Genomic DNA, 15,638 nt, shown 5'->3' with positions numbered 1-15,638 from the left:
GACGACAAAGGAGAAGTAGAAAGAAGAGAGGAAGGAAAAAGAGGAAGTGAACCTACTTAAAGCCAAGGCTGACTCAAAAAGAGCTGAGGAAGAGAGGAAGAGAAAAGCTGCTAAACAAGAGGAGGAGTTGAGAAGGAAAGAAGAGAAGGACTTGGCACAAGCTGTGCACATGTCCATAGAATAGCAATGCAAGCAGGAGAAACTAGTGGCAATGAGCCCACCTAGGCAAGACAAGTCGAGAACCAGTGCCCAAGTGTCAAAAGACTTACTTTCACCTTCCCCAAAGAAAAGGGCAAAGCTGCACTCCACTTGACCCCGTCGACCCTCTTGCCCAATACCCCGACCATCACAGCAATGCCAGGCACCCCAACCACAGTGGATGCCAGCAACCTCATGGCATGGGTGCAATTCTTGGTCGATAAGGCACATATCCCAATGCCCACCTCTAGTGCAGGAACCCCAACGATAGGAGTGAAAAGATTGGCTATTGCAGACGTCGAATCTCAACAGGGGCCCAAGCGACCAAGAATAGATGCTACCACCACGCAGTCACAACCTGCTAACTAAGACGAGCATGTCAAGGAGCTCTACACTTAGTTAGAAAGAGTAATGGAGGAGAAGAGAGCGGTTGTGGCGAAGCTGGAAATAGAAAAGGAAATGCCAAATATCTTCCGGTTAAAGAAGACCGCCAACTGGCCTTGCAACAAAAAGAAATCCACTTGCTAAAAGCAGAACCGAGGGCTAAGGAAAACGACGAAGAACGGTGGCGAAAAAGACTGGAGGAAGAGAACCATGAGCTGGTCACAATGTAAAGGGAATACAAACTCCTAATTCTACAGCAGGCGGAGCTCGAAACACAAATGAGAAAATTCCAAGAGAGAATGGAAGACCTCACCGCGCTGAAAGCAGAGAGAATACAAGAGCAAGAAGAACGGAAAAAAGAAAAAGAAGAAATAGAGCGTGGAATGCAAAGACAAAGGGAGGAACAAGCAACATTGGAAAAGGAGATTGAGCGCCTAATAGAAGAAATAGAAGAACTTGTACAAAAATGAAAAAGGCAGGAGCCGTTGATAGTGGCCCTGTCACAAAGGCAAGGTGAGGGCTTGGAAGAGATGAACAAGAGGGCTGAAGAGTGGGTTAGGCAGAATGAAAAAAGAGTCAAAGCCTTGGCATCCGTCTTACTCAAGTCGAAAAAGAAAGGATATTTACTGAAAACAAAGCGACAGCCACCCAAGTAAGCTTCCAAACCCAACAACACACCTTCTTGGACACCCTGCTAGACGTCACTCAGGCAGAGGAAGGAGAGTCCATAGAAACAATAAAAAAGAAACTAGTATTGGCTCATAGAGCATTGAAAGCAGGGCTACAGATGCCGTCACAACCTAGTGAAGTTGGCCCAAGCCTAGAAGAGCAACGCCATTATCTCCTATTGGCAGGCCTAACCTCATAGGAAGTGGACGCTCTCAGGTTCATCGAAAAAGAATAGCAAGGGCCAAGCCAGGAGAGAGAAATGGATGAGAACTTTGGAATAGGATCACACGAAGAGGAGCTGGTCCCACCATCTCCTTCCCTATGACCTAAAGAGTTACAACACGCAGACATCTCCGCAGAAAGAAAGGCGGCATTGAGGGAAAGAAGGAAACAAATGGTGGAGGAGATAATGAGAAAATGGAATGCCAAGGGAGTGAGGGCACCCCATGCATCTATCCTACCATGTGCGGACGACACCCTAGCAAGCTTCCACACCAACCTTGTAATCTGGGAGGAGGCAAGAAATGGCCAGGAGCCCCTTCAACCTTAACTTCCAATTTCCCGTTGCCCTACGCAGGGTTTTACCCATCAAGGTGATGGAGGAGGTGATTAACATCGGAGGCAAGCTTGGGCAGAAGTGGTTGGAGGAGAAAGTGTAGAGCCCCACATTATGGGCCACTAAAGATGTCGAATTTTGGCAAAATAAAATTTTTAAAGTACCAAGGTCTATGCTCGACTATGAATGCCAACCTACGTGGAGAAGAAGGGTCTGTGACACCAACTTGGACACTTGGATGGCCTTTTGTAACACTCAACCCTTCGAGCAAAATGACCCACTCTTTAAGCCCTACCCTCGAAGGGTGGAAGTGAATTTTGACTCCATTTTCCATAGCTGCTACGACTTCCCTATAATTTATAACCCTCATTTTACTACATATGAAGATGCACTCATCTTCACATCAGAAAACTTGTATGATACCCTAATCCAAGTCACTAACGAATTCTCTTCATGCCTTGACCCCGCCTTTAGTACTACCTGTAATTACCTTAGATTGCTTAGGATACTCCTTAGGCAAGATCCCACCCCGCAAGAGCACAACCTCCCAGTACTCCATTTTGATCCTAACGCTATAGATAGTTGTGTAATGGCCTGACTAATGATGTGAGTTGCTCTATTTCCTTTATTTTGCTTAGCTCTACTAGAGGACATGAATGATAGTCGCTTCACCCATTGCAATCATCCATTCCTCTCCACCACCACCTTTCAAGTCCACCTAAACCTCAAGGGGTATCTCCAAAGTCGCCAGTTCCTTAATAAATCTATTAAGCCCCCTTCTCCACCTCACTCTGATGACGAAGATTAAACTTCTATCACGCCTATGTAACTTTATCATTATTATTTTAAAAAACCAAGAAGGGAAAGAAAAACAAAAAGATATCACACATCGCCACCACAAGTTGCACATCAACCATAGTCACTGCACCTAGGGGTCCTCAAGTTAGGAGTGTCTGGTGGCTTCGATCGGCCGGCTCTATCCCTAACCCCCTAGCCTCATTTTGATCCCTCACTTCGCACTTAGGAAAAATCAAGGGCAGGGCACACCTAGGGAGGTAACAATCGCCTATGGTTAGACCTATTGCCCTAAGCTACATGCACCACACCTCCCTTATGTACAAACTAAGTCCTCACGTGAGTGGCAATGCCCAAGCTTGCTCCCAGTCCCACTAGCATGAGCACATTGCACCACATGACAATGGAAGACACCCCCAGGTAGTGCACCTTCTTTTCTTTTCAGGTACAAACAAAGGCCCCAACCACCAACCCTGGAGACCCCATCATCCATGCAATGCGCTCCCCATCTTATGCGACAATGTCACCATGCCGGCAAAACAAAGCAGGGGCATACTAAGGCAGAGCCCCAATAAAAAAGTGAATGAAGAAGCTCATTTGGAACAGCGCAAGAGAAGGCAACCGCGGAGGGCCAGGAGACGGATCCATCTAGCACCATATTCAATTTTAAAGATGGATCCGCCCATTAGCCTCTCTCCCCATCGAGATCATCCAACACCGTCATCAATTTCAAGTCCATAAATCCCCCCATCACCAGGGATCATATCCAACACAAGGACCTTTCAATTCCATAAATCCCTCCAATAAGTGCATAAATCCCTCCAGCACCAGGGATCATATCCAATGCAAGGACCTTTCAGTTCCATAAATCCCTCTAGCACCACGGATCATATCCAACGCAAGGACCTTTCAGTTCCATAAATCCCTCCAGCACCAGGGATCATATCCCATGCAAGGGCCTTCCAGTTCCATAAATACCTCCAACAGGTTCATACATCCCTCCAACACTAGGGTTCATTCCCAACTCAAGAACCTTCCAGTTCCATAAATCCCTCCAACCCACCCCCCAACATAGCTTGTCTACAAACTCAAAAATCCACATGGCTACCCCAACAACACCGTTCGACTCACCACCCAGCAAAGTGCCATGGAACTAGCACTTAACTAGGAGGGGAGTAATGTTAACCCTTAGATGAACAAGGTGGAAAATCCCTAAAAGCTAAAGCAAAAGACAAGGCCAAGACAAAAGCGGAATGGAGAACAAAGGCACGCCAAGAAAAATCGAAAAACACAAGGAGTGTGAAAAAGTCCTGAATTAAGGAGAGACACACAAGAAAAAGTGCAAGTCAATACTTTTGTAAAAGAGCGCAAGGTGCACCATGATTTATTTTAAGAGCGTCAGGCTCTAACCCATCCAAATTGTAAATGTAGATGGGTGGTAGGAAGGAAGCTAGGAAGATAGACGAACAAGAAAAAATAGCCTTAGGCTATGGATGGCCATGTGAAAAGGGGATGACCGCCCAAAGGGGATTTAGGGCTTTGTATATAAAGTTCAAAAAGTAAATGAGAGCTCATTCTTGGGTGTGTGGCAACAAGAGACTCACCTTTTTCTCTTCTTCTTTTCTCTTTGCTTGCTTGTGTGTGCTTGAGGGAGGGAGTGTGAGAGTGTGTGGGGGTAAGGGATCAAGGAGGTGAAGCTCTCCACCATCTCCTCTCTTCTTTTTCTCTCCTATTCTCTTCTCTTCTCTTGTCTCACGTGTGGCTATGGAGGATGGAGCTTGGAGGTGGAGGCTTGAGGATGCTTGAGCTTGCATCAAGAATCGTGGAGCTAGCAAAGTGCTTGAGAGAGGAAGCAATTCGATGGGGCAACAAGATAAGCTCACTACACTCGTAGAGAAGGATAGCGCGTCGACTATGTGAGAGGTAGCCACCATTAGTGCTCACTTGAAACGCTTGGACAATAAGCAGTCTATGGTCTTGGCGGTTGAGTTTGTGCTCACCCCTACAACCAAGCTTAGGGCATTGTGTGATAAATTGCCATCATAATTAAGCCTTACATTAGAGAACCCATGTCCATCATGTAGCCACTAGTTAGAAAACTTTTAAAAGTCAAGAAACCTACTACATGTGGAAATTTAAGCCTCAAACAAGAATTAAAGTTTCAACTCCACAACAAAGATCTCACTAAGAGCACTTGGTAAGCTTTACAAACCACTTTATCCTTTAAAATATACCAAGAGGCAATCATCTCCTTTAGAAGTCTAGCAAATTTGACACTTTTTAATTGAGCAAGAGAGCAATAAGTCACATAGTAGTAATCTAGTGAGAGGGGGCGATGAGGATTTTTGTCTTTGACTAGATCCATAAGCATCAAAATCCAAAGGATTTTCTTATTCAATAGCAAAAAATAGAAGCTCTGTTGGGGGTAAAGGCGTCTCCGTCGTGCCGCCCCGTGTATTACTACACTGACAGTACCCGCCACTGCACACTGCAGGTGGCGGGCGCCCGTCACGTCACTTTATTCTTTATTCTTTTAGTGACAGTTTGAATAAAGGAAGGCCCGGTCACACATTGTGACTGTTGGAGTTCCCATTTCTTGTCTCTCTCTTTCTTGCTCTTGCTCTCCCGCCATAGCTCGTGTGCAAGCTTCGATCCTTCTCACCTTTCAACTGGTATCAGAGCTTGGCATTCTCTTGCTCAAGCTCGACTCGGTGCTTCCCGACCTTCACATCGACTCGCTTCACGCATTGGGTCTCCATCCCGGCAGCCATAGCCGACCTCTTGAGCTCCCGACTCTCCCCGGCTTCCCGAGCTCCATCCTGGCCTTCTTGAGCTTCATCAGGGGCTTGCCCTTGAGATATTGCTTCAGCATTTGCAGGCATTTGAGTGTATTCTTAGATTGAAACAGGGTAGGAACAAAGGGCAGCCACTCTTCTTGAGCTCCATAGCTCATATCTTCCCTCCCCTTTGCATTGGGCCTTCATGGCTTGGTATGTGCCTACCTTGGGCCATCATTGAGCTCCCCATTACCCCCTTTTCAGCCCATGTGGAGTAGCAGCAAGTTCAGCACCAACAAGGCAGATTGCATCGTTTTTTTCCAAGCTGTGAGCACTCATCTACTTCAGCTCCACACTTGGCCATTGCTTCTTGCTCTCTACCTTGATCAAGAGGGCTATAGACTTCATGTTTGATGTCATTCAAGATTTGGGCATTGGTCTTGATCATTCGGGGCTGATTTCTTCAGATTTGGGACTGTTATAAACTGTCATAACAGGCTAAAAACAGGGCAGCACCATTGGCATTAGCATTTGTTGCTTATACTCCATTCCGGTTGTGCTATTTGATGCCCGTATGCGGTCTACATGATGCCTACTGCCTTGGGAATGTATGCACATGATTATGCCATGATTTTGGCCTGAAATATTGGCTGATTTGGGACTGTTATTTACTGTTATACAGTGCTGGAAATAGGGCAGCCACACTTGGCATTGGCATTTGATGCTTATACTCTACTCCGGTTACCTTATTTGATCCCCGTATGCGGTCTACTTCCTACCCGGATGTATTGGGAATGTATGCATTTGGTTTGACCATGATTTTGGCTTGAATTCGGGGCTGAAATCTACTGTTTAGAACAGTAAATACATGCTGGAATAACAGTGGGCTGAAGATACTTTACATGCTTTGGCACTTACCTACTGATACCGGATGTATGCTTTGAGCTTTGGCATGATGTCTCTGACATTTGGGGACGGCTTGGAGCATATGTATGAGATTATGGGATGCTTTTGAGCTTCGCATTAGCTCCGTCTTCACTGGCATTTGGACCGACTTGGCATGCTCGTGGACTGCCTATGCCTCATGTCTCTGCTTGACAGTTAGGCTTTTGCATGACATGCTTTGGTTCCTGACATATGCTATTTGGTTCGTGTATGCCATACCGACATTTGGAGCTTGGATTTGGATGTATTTGAGCATTCCCGGCTTACTTGATCACTGATCTTGGTTGCTATTTGGATGTCATTGAGTTGACTGAGAGCTTATTTGGGCTTATGTATTGCTTCATGGTTAATACGACCGGTGCTTCATGTATGTCATGCTCTCTTGGATGTGCTTGATGCATTGACAGGGTCACTTATCACTGGTGCTTTCTCTTGGGTTGTTTGAGCTTCTGAGCTTGCTTTGTACGCCTTTTGTGCCAGTGGGAGCATTTTACATGCTTGCTTGACCTTTGACAGTTGCATGCTATTGGAGCACTTACATGTATTTGGAGCAGTTTATGTCTTGAGCAGCTACATACGCATTGAGACTTTGGGATCATACTCCGATCTTTATGGATATGCATTGATGTACTCTTGGTTGACAGGATGCTTATGAGCTAAGTCTCATATTTGGATCTTTCTTTTTGAGCAGACACCTATTTGTGTCAGGTTTTGGCAGTTACAGGAACACTTTGCCTAGAGTGTTTGGGGGTGTGCCTTTCACTGGCAGATGTTATTTTGACATGCTTTGGTGTTGAGCTCATGTTCTTTTCACTGTCATTGGCCTTGCTTATGTCTGTTTCATGTCGGCTTTGGACCTAGCATTGTTTGCTTGACATTGGATCCTATTTTGGGACAGTTTGCTCTCTAGACTGCATACCTGCAATTTATTACAGCAAGCAGTTATTGGTGGACTGAGGTGTACTTTTCATGCTGAAATATCATGATTTGGTGTATCGCACCTAGTACTAAGTGGGCAGCAACTTTTGGCACACTTTGCTCACCCTTTGGACCCCGTTTTGGTCATTTTTGGGCAGTTTCTGTAGTAAAACAACAAGCAGTTTTGGACTGTTTGGGCATTTTCAGCCTACATAATGGCGTCATCTTTGCATGATAGTGCCATGTTTAACATTACAAAGTTGGATGGTACCAACTACTCTTACTGGAAGAGTCAAATTTGGCAGGTCTTGGTGTAGAAATCTCAGATTAAGCCACTTCGGTTGAGTGGGGAGCAGTCTGAAACTATGGATATTGACGACTGGCTTGAACTTGATGAGCTATGCAAGTCCACGATTGTATTGTCTCTCACTGAACAGGTACATTATAATGTATTTGAGGAAGCACAGAGTGCATGGGATCTATGGAATAAGATCAAGAATCTTTATGATAAGAAAAGTCCGGCGAGTCAGATGTACTGGTTGAAGCAGCTTATGGATCTGCGCATGAAGGATAATGCGACTATGTCTGCTCACTTGAGCCAGTTCCATGCTATATTGAAGAACCTGACTTCGCAAGATATCACCTTTGGAGAGGAAGTAACTTCTCTTTTCTTGCTTGGGACTCTGAATGAGTCATGGGATGTTTTCCGTACTGCTCTTTGTGCCTCTAGTGCTACTCTAAAATTGGCAGATGTTGAGAGTGCTCTTCTTCAGGAAGAGGTGAATCGCAAAAACTTGGATGCCTCTCGTGGTAGTCATGCTTTGACAGTTAGAGGCAGGAATGACAGGTATGACCGTGGTAATGGCCGAGGCCGTGACTTGCAGAAGGGTCGATCTAAATCTCGTGGCAAGTCGCGTAGTAAGTCGCGTGGGTGCAATGCAAATGTCACTTGTCATCATTGTGGGAAAAAGGGCCATATTAGACCACAGTGTCATGAGTTGCGCAATGAGAAGCGCAAGGATAAGGGGAAAGATAAAGTGCAGGAGAAGTCCTCTGATCGCAGCATAGTACCTGCAAAGTCCAGCGTCAAGATTGAGGAAATTAATGTCACGCAGAGACTGAGGAGTCCGATGGTGGTGATGAGTTTATACTTGCAGCTAGTTCTTCTGATGCTTCACACTTGACTGAGACACCTAGTATGTATGCACAGTGCTGGTTATTGGATTCAGGTGCGTCCTTCCATGTGACGCCTTACCGTGAGTGGTTTCACTCTTATCGTATTGTATCTGGATCAGTCAGACTTGGAGATGACAGGTCTCTTGACATTGTGGACATGGGTGATATTCAGTTGCAGTTTTCCACTGGCAGTTCATTTTTGCTTAGGGATGTACGTCATGTACCTGCGCTTACGCGCAGTCTTATGTCTGCAGGACAGTTGGATGATGCAGGGTTTCATGTCTGTTTTGGGGATTCTGCCTGGAAGATTACCAAAGGCAGACTTGTGCTTGCTAGAGGTGCCAAGGCTGGCAGCCTCTATCCTCTTGTTGTATCTGGGTCTTCTGTAGACCATGTTTTGGCAGTGGGCTCTATCCCACATGTATCACTTTGGCATGCCCATTTGGGGCATATGTCTTTGAAAGGAATGAAAATGTTATTTGGTTTGCAGTATCTTCCGCCTTTGGACTATGCACGTTTTGACTCGTGTGATCATTGTCTTTATGGTAAGCAGAATAGGTCTACGCATAAGAAATTGGTTAGGCCACGCCTGAGTGAGCCCTTGGCATTGGTGCATTCCGATATTTGTGGGCCTATGCCTTGTATGTCTATGGGTGGCGCGAAGTACTTTGTTACCTTCATTGATGATTTTTTTAGGAAAGTGTGGGCTTATCCCATAAAGCAGAAGTCCGATGTCTTGGCAGTTTTTCAGAGATGGCTTGCTCTTGTTGAGAACCAGACTGGGTATAGGCTGAAATGCCTTAGGACAGATAATGGGGGAGAATATGTCTCGCATGCTTTTGAGCAGTTTTGTGATGACAGGGGTATTAAGCGTCAGTTGACCGCCCCTTACACCCCACCCCAAAATGGTTTGGCTGAGCGCATGAACATGACTATTCAGGAGCGTGTGCGCTCTATGCTTAGCCATGCAGGCCTACCCCAGAGTTTTTGGGCTGAGGCAGTTAGTACGGCAGTGCATGTCATAAACCGATCGCCTTCTAGTGGATTGGATTTCCAGGTTGCAGAGGAAGTTTGGGCTGGTAAGCCACCCTCTTATGCGCATCTCCATGTCTTTGGATGTGAGGCATTCTGCCATGTGCCCAAGGACAAGAGGAGTAAATTGGATCCAAAGAGCATTAAATGCATATTCCTCGGCTATGGTGAGTCAGGAGAGATGGGCTATCGCCTATGGGATCCGTAGGCACGGAAAATAGTACACAACCATGATGTCATCTTCCATGAAGACAAGATGCACAGGCAGCCTGAGAAGGTGGTTGAGATCCACAGAGTGATCTTTCAGGAGGAGCCTAAAGCTCCAGCACAGCCAGTAGTACAGCCTGCAGCAGTTCCTCCACAGGGCCAGGATGTTGGACAGGCAGTTAGACAGGCAGCAGAGCCTGCGGTGAGACGGTCTGCTAGAGATAGACATCCACCTGACAGATTTCAGCCCTCTATGCATTATGTTTTGGTTACAGATGCAGGAGAGCCTTTCACTTATGATGAGGCTATGCGCAGGGGTGACAGTCACTCCTGGGAGAGGGCTATGCAGTCTGAGATAGACTCCCTGCATAAGAATGAGACTTGGGATTTGGTTGCCTTGCCTAAGGGCAAGAAGGCTTTGCCATGCAAGTGGGTGTACAAGCTGAAAAGTACCCCTGGACACCCCAAGCCGGCATACAAAGCTAGATTGGTAGCAAAGGGTTTTAAGCAGGAACATGGTGTGGACTTTGATGAGGTCTTCTCTCCTGTGGTTAAGATGACCACCCTGCACTTAGTCTTGGCTTTGGTTGCACAGCTTGACTTAGATCTATATCAGATGGATGTCAAGACGGCTTTTCTACATGGGGACTTGCATGATGAGATCTATATGGATCAGCCTAAGGGCTTTGCAGAACCTGGCAGGGAGCACCTAGTGTGCAAGTTGAAGAAGAGCTTGTATGGCTTGAAGCAGGCACCTAGGGAATGGTATCATAAGTTTGATGCCTTTATGCAGTCACAGGGCTACAGCAGGAGTGCTATGGATCGTGTCTTTACACGAAGAAAGCCCATGATGGCAGTTTGCTTATCTTGGTACTCTATGTTGATGATATGCTGATAGCAGGGAAAGCTCATGATGAGCTAGATGCTCTTAAATCTCAGCTGAAGAAGAGATTTGAGATGAAGGATTTGGGACAGGCCTCACATATACTTGGGATGTGCATTAAGCGCGATAGGCATCAGGGGCTTTTGTATCTCTCACAGCGGGAGTACATTCATAAAGTCCTTGAGCGCTTTCGTATGCAGGACGTAAAGCCTATTGGCTGTCCATTACCTTCTTATGTGAAGGTATCATAGGACGATTGTTCGCAGACAGATGAGCAAAGGGCCGAGATGGCCAAGTTCCCTTATGCTTCAGCCGTGGGCAGTTTGATGTATGCCATGATAGCCACTCGTCCAGATATTGCGCATGCAGTTGGTGTTGTGGCATGCTATATGGCTCTACCTGGCAGCAGACATTGGGATGTCGTGAAGGGTATCATGAGGTACCTAAAGGGCACAACAGATATGTGTATTTGCTATGGTAGCCAGGATACAGGGGTCGTGGGGTACACTGACTCCGATTATGCAGGACATGCAGATAGTAGGAAGTCCACTTCTGGCTATGTATTTACCTATGCTGGAGGGGCTGTCTCTTGGATGTCCAGGGTTCAGAAGTGTACGGCTTTGTCTACCACTGAGGCCGAGTATGTTGCAGCCACTGAGGCTTGCAAGGAGGCCATATGGTTAGGCCGTCTAGTTGCTGACCTTGGGATTGATGCTACACCTACACTGCATTCGGATTCTATGAGTGCCATTCAGTTGGCTAAGAATCCGGTCTTCCATGCGAAGATGAAACACATTGAGGTGAGGTATCACTTCATACGTGGTGTCGTGGAGGACAAGTCTGTTGACCTTGTCAAGATCTCCACTGACGAGAATCCTGCAGATCTGCTCACGAAGAGCCTCACTACTGAGTGCTTTGCCTTCCTCAGGAGGTTGATGGGCGTTGGATGAGATGTCGCCTTTCCTCATCCCTTGTACCTATGTACATTTGTACTGTCTTTTCTTTTTTTCTTTTCTCTCTCACTAGGTAGATTCTCCTTTAAGTGGGAGGTTGTTGGGGGTAAAGGTGTCTCCGCCGTGCCGCCCCGTGTATTACTACACTGACGGTACCCGCCACTGCACACTGCAGGTGGCGGGCGCCCGTCACGTCACTTTATTCTTTATTCTTTTAGTGAAAGTTTGAATAAAGGAAGGTCCGATCACACATTGTGACTGTTGGAGTTCCCATTTCTTGTCTCTCTCTTTCTTGCTCTTGCTCTCCCGCCATAGCTCGCGTGCAAGCTTCGATCCTTCTCACCTTTCAAGCTCGACTCCACTTACATCACATGTGTAACTCCAAATTATGAAATCCAAGGTCTCAAAATCTTTGAGAGTGGCAATGTTACTCCTCAAGGCAATCACTATTAAGAAAGTTTCTATATCACGTGCATTTGAGCCCCATTACCCCAATCCCCATGATAAGCATATGGCATATACTTATGGTGCGGTGAAGTGGGTGGGTGAAAACTACACGACTCATTTTTATTAGATGACCAATACGTCATAGTTCATTATTGAATTTTCCATTAATGCATGGTGAGTCATATTCACATCCCAACCCCTACTTAGATTGACTTGACCAGACTAGACTACGAGTCTGTACAAATGCAATTCATTTTTAAAAATTAGATTATTGGTGGCGCAAGCGCATGCATACAATCCCATGTATACATTTTTGAGGTAATTCGTAGACCATATTGTCAAAAATGCCTTTTTTATATACTAAAGGTCCCTTGTAAGTATAATTTTCTCTCTTACAATTTAACCAACATTACGTAGAAGAATTCATGTAAAGGGATACCCTATGTACTCGTAGGCCACAATAATTAGGACATGTTGTTTGTTCACTCATCTGACATGATCCACTCAAAAAGGCCTCCAATGTGAGATTGAGGTGCATAAAATTTTATGGAAAAAAGCATGATTATCCCCTTTTGATGTCCTTGGCTAGATATCCACTTGCACATTTTCTTCAAACATACTAATAAGTTGGGACTTTTACTAGATCGAAGAGATAATATATCTCCAATGTTTCCTTTAAAGGCATGCAATAGAAGAAGTGTATCATCCCCAAATGCTCCTTCCCCTAAACATCCAATCCTTGAATATTCCCTTTCCCATTTAAATTAAGACATAGAAAATTCTTTATTGTGACTAGTACACATGCTTCTTTTGGAAGTGGAGTGATTTGTATTTTTGGAATAGAAGAGAACTTCCTCTAGTAATGCTATAGGTTCAATTAGGCTTGCTACACCCTCCATGCAAAGAATAGTAATATGTATCACCACCATCATTATGTTTGACTTTCACAACATGCTATTTAAATTCATGCAAGAATAAAGGACTATACATTGAAAATGCATGTAATGTAAACAATAAATTCTCTCAAACAAAAAAAGATAAATCTAAGCTGCTAGATGTAATTTAAAACAATAAGTTAACTTATATGCATTCAACATATCATACTTAGACAACTTATCTTTTTGGAGGCAAAGTGTTGTGATTCAATAGACAATTATGAGCCCTCAACATGGGAGACATTACAAGCAAATCAAATAAGACAATGTGTAGAGAAATTATTCTCTACAACTAGTAAAGCTAAGGTAGTTTTCATTGTGCAGAAGTAATGTATTTGGTATGAAAGTGCCAAAGTTGTTAATTAGCCCTTGTTGGACTTTTAGATCCTTTGATGATAGTCAGTTTGTCTCACAATTCTTCGCGGATGACAACTTGAATGTTTTCCATGTTGACCAACAGTATGTTAATGGGCTTCTCGAGGTGTATGGAGATTTATCTTATTTGTTAGGCTCACAAATCAATAAGGCCAAAATTGAGCTAGTTTACTTGGGCCATGGAGAACCCTCAGATTGGCTGCGTGAGCTTGTCTTGCTTTAAACAAATAAAGCATGGCCAGGTCTTCAAGTATCTAGGGTGCCCTATGGGGGTAGGGATGACTCCTAAGCAAAGATATGATTGGATGGAAACCAAGCTAAATTCCAAGGTTGATGCATGGAAAGGCAAACATGTCTCCTTTCTAGGAGGGCTATTAGTGGTCAAGACAATGTCGGGGGCCTCAATCACCTTTCTAGCAATGACTGTCCACTTCAATAAGATTGCTTGGGAGAGGATAAAAAACATTTTTGCAAGCTTTCTCTAGTAAATGGATGACAACAACAAGGGATGGAGACCTATTAACTGGTCCTTGATCCCTATAGACAAAGTAGAGGGTGGACTTGGAGTCTCCAAACTAGCCAACAAAGCCCATGCACTATTACCGGGACTACTTTAGAGAGTTGATGGAAACCGACCATGGATGGTCCTCATTATTGGCTGATGCAGTATGGTGAAAGGAAATTGGGAATCTAGGGCATGAGCTGGACGGATACATTGCTAGGAAGAATCCAAATACCTCAATCACAGACAACGGAGGAGCTATCATTTGCATGGCAAGGAATATTGAGATTGAAGCCAAATGGGTTGGGGCTTAAGATAGAAGAGGAGATGCTGCACTAACGCAAGTGATCCGGTCCTTTAGCGAGGCATATGACCTACCATACAGTCCTCTAGAAGTACATCCTCAAATGACTAGGAGGTTAGCTAGTAAAGGGATGCTAAGGTGGGGGGATGTTTGGGATCTTGTTGTTGCAATGAATCTTTTGGGTATTGAGGAGATGGCCGCCAAGTTTATTAACCTATTAGAGGTTGAAAGACATCATGTAGCTGAAGTGATCAGCAAGCTCAAGGAAAACTAGCCGACGTCTAAGCGGGAAGTGTACAACAATATCACCAAGTACATGGTCTCCTCCAAAGGCAATTTTCTAAGCAAGTGGAGAAGTAACGAGCGCCTAGTCATTGGTGCACTTCACACGAGTGGTTGATAGTAGCTGGAAGAAGTGGCATCCATGCACTAGGAGGAAGACATGGATATGTAGGGTTATCAGAACGAAGAGGGCGACTCCCTCCAAAAGGCTAAACTTCTTTCTTTGGCAGGTTGTGATGAACGGGCTCCCCCCCATGAGGGAGAGGCTAAGCAAGTTGATGAGCATTTCACCTTTATGTGTGCTATGCAAATGTGCCAAAGAATTTGCTAGGCACCTCTTGTGGGAATGCAGGGAGGTGAGGGGCATATAAAACATGCTCAAAGCTTGGATAAGGAAAGCAAACTTCAATGAGAAAATGGATGCCAAGTTAGTTCTTTTTGGTGATAGAGGACAAAAGGATGAGTAGACCATAAAGCTCTGGAATGTAGCGAGAGTGGTCACTCTTCAACAAATATGGAAACATAGGAATGGGCCTTTTGGCAAAAGGAAGAGAGATATTGGGACCAATGAGCTGCGGGATAGAGTTAGGAAAGAGATTTTGATAGCCCTGCACGGCTGTGTTTTTGTCTAACAAGGTCTATAAGATTTTTTATAAAGCTATGTCCAAGGCTTAAGACCTTTCTTGAAGGTGGTCCTCGGTGGCTTTGTACATATTCCTTTTTGATAATACAAACTCTTAGTCGCATTATTTAAAAAAAAGATGCTAATTACATATTGCTTTCATAGTAGTTTATCTTTCTTAATGTGAGTGCCTTTTGCATGTAAATATGATGTAAGTCATTAGATTCCACCAAAATATTGGGCATGCCTATACGTTAGCTTTAATACGAAGTCAACACATGCAAAGTTGTTGAACCATGAGCTTGGCTAGAAGATGACAAAAGTGGCCATTCACATTGTGATGTTCATGCATTTAGGAGAACGCAGAAAATGCTTCTTTTGGTGTGGGGACACACATTTTTGGTGAAATGCTGGGTGGGTGGCAGGTTTCATGCTCTGCGGGCTTTTTCTGGTCGAAGGTTTTTAAAATTTAATATGCCTTTTGGCTGCGCGCTCTGGCTTTTGTCTTCGCGGATGGCCATTGGCCATGCCGTTGTGTGAAATCGTGAATCGTGAATATACATTATACATACATGCCTACCCGACTGTTTCCCACTTGCTCCTCCGGCCTCCCTTTTCTTTTCCGGGGGTGTGGGCTGCTGTTTCTTAAAACTCCCGATTCTTTTCTTTTTCTTGGGT

General features: G+C 44.8%; 1 protein-coding gene across 2 annotated transcripts in view; it reads left to right on the top strand.

Moving 5' to 3' along the window:
• The first annotated feature begins 15,459 nt into the window (after positions 1-15,459).
• LOC148031731 (uncharacterized) overlaps positions 15,460-15,638 on the top strand; it is a 60,873-nt gene continuing 60,694 nt past the window's right edge. For both annotated transcript variants that reach the window (XM_087685332.1, XM_087685329.1), the window contains exon 1: positions 15,460-15,636. The gene's annotated coding sequence lies outside the window, so the exon portion shown is untranslated. The remainder of the gene's footprint in view (positions 15,637-15,638) is intronic.

This window comes from Lygodium microphyllum, chromosome 9 (assembly GCF_053477565.2).
Source record: "Lygodium microphyllum isolate KBCC chromosome 9, Lygodium_microphyllum_v1.1.10, whole genome shotgun sequence".
Classification (NCBI taxonomy): domain Eukaryota; kingdom Viridiplantae; phylum Streptophyta; class Polypodiopsida; order Schizaeales; family Lygodiaceae; genus Lygodium; species Lygodium microphyllum.
The sequence above is the reverse complement of the archived record's forward strand: the minus strand, read 5'-3'. Positions and strand labels throughout refer to the sequence as shown.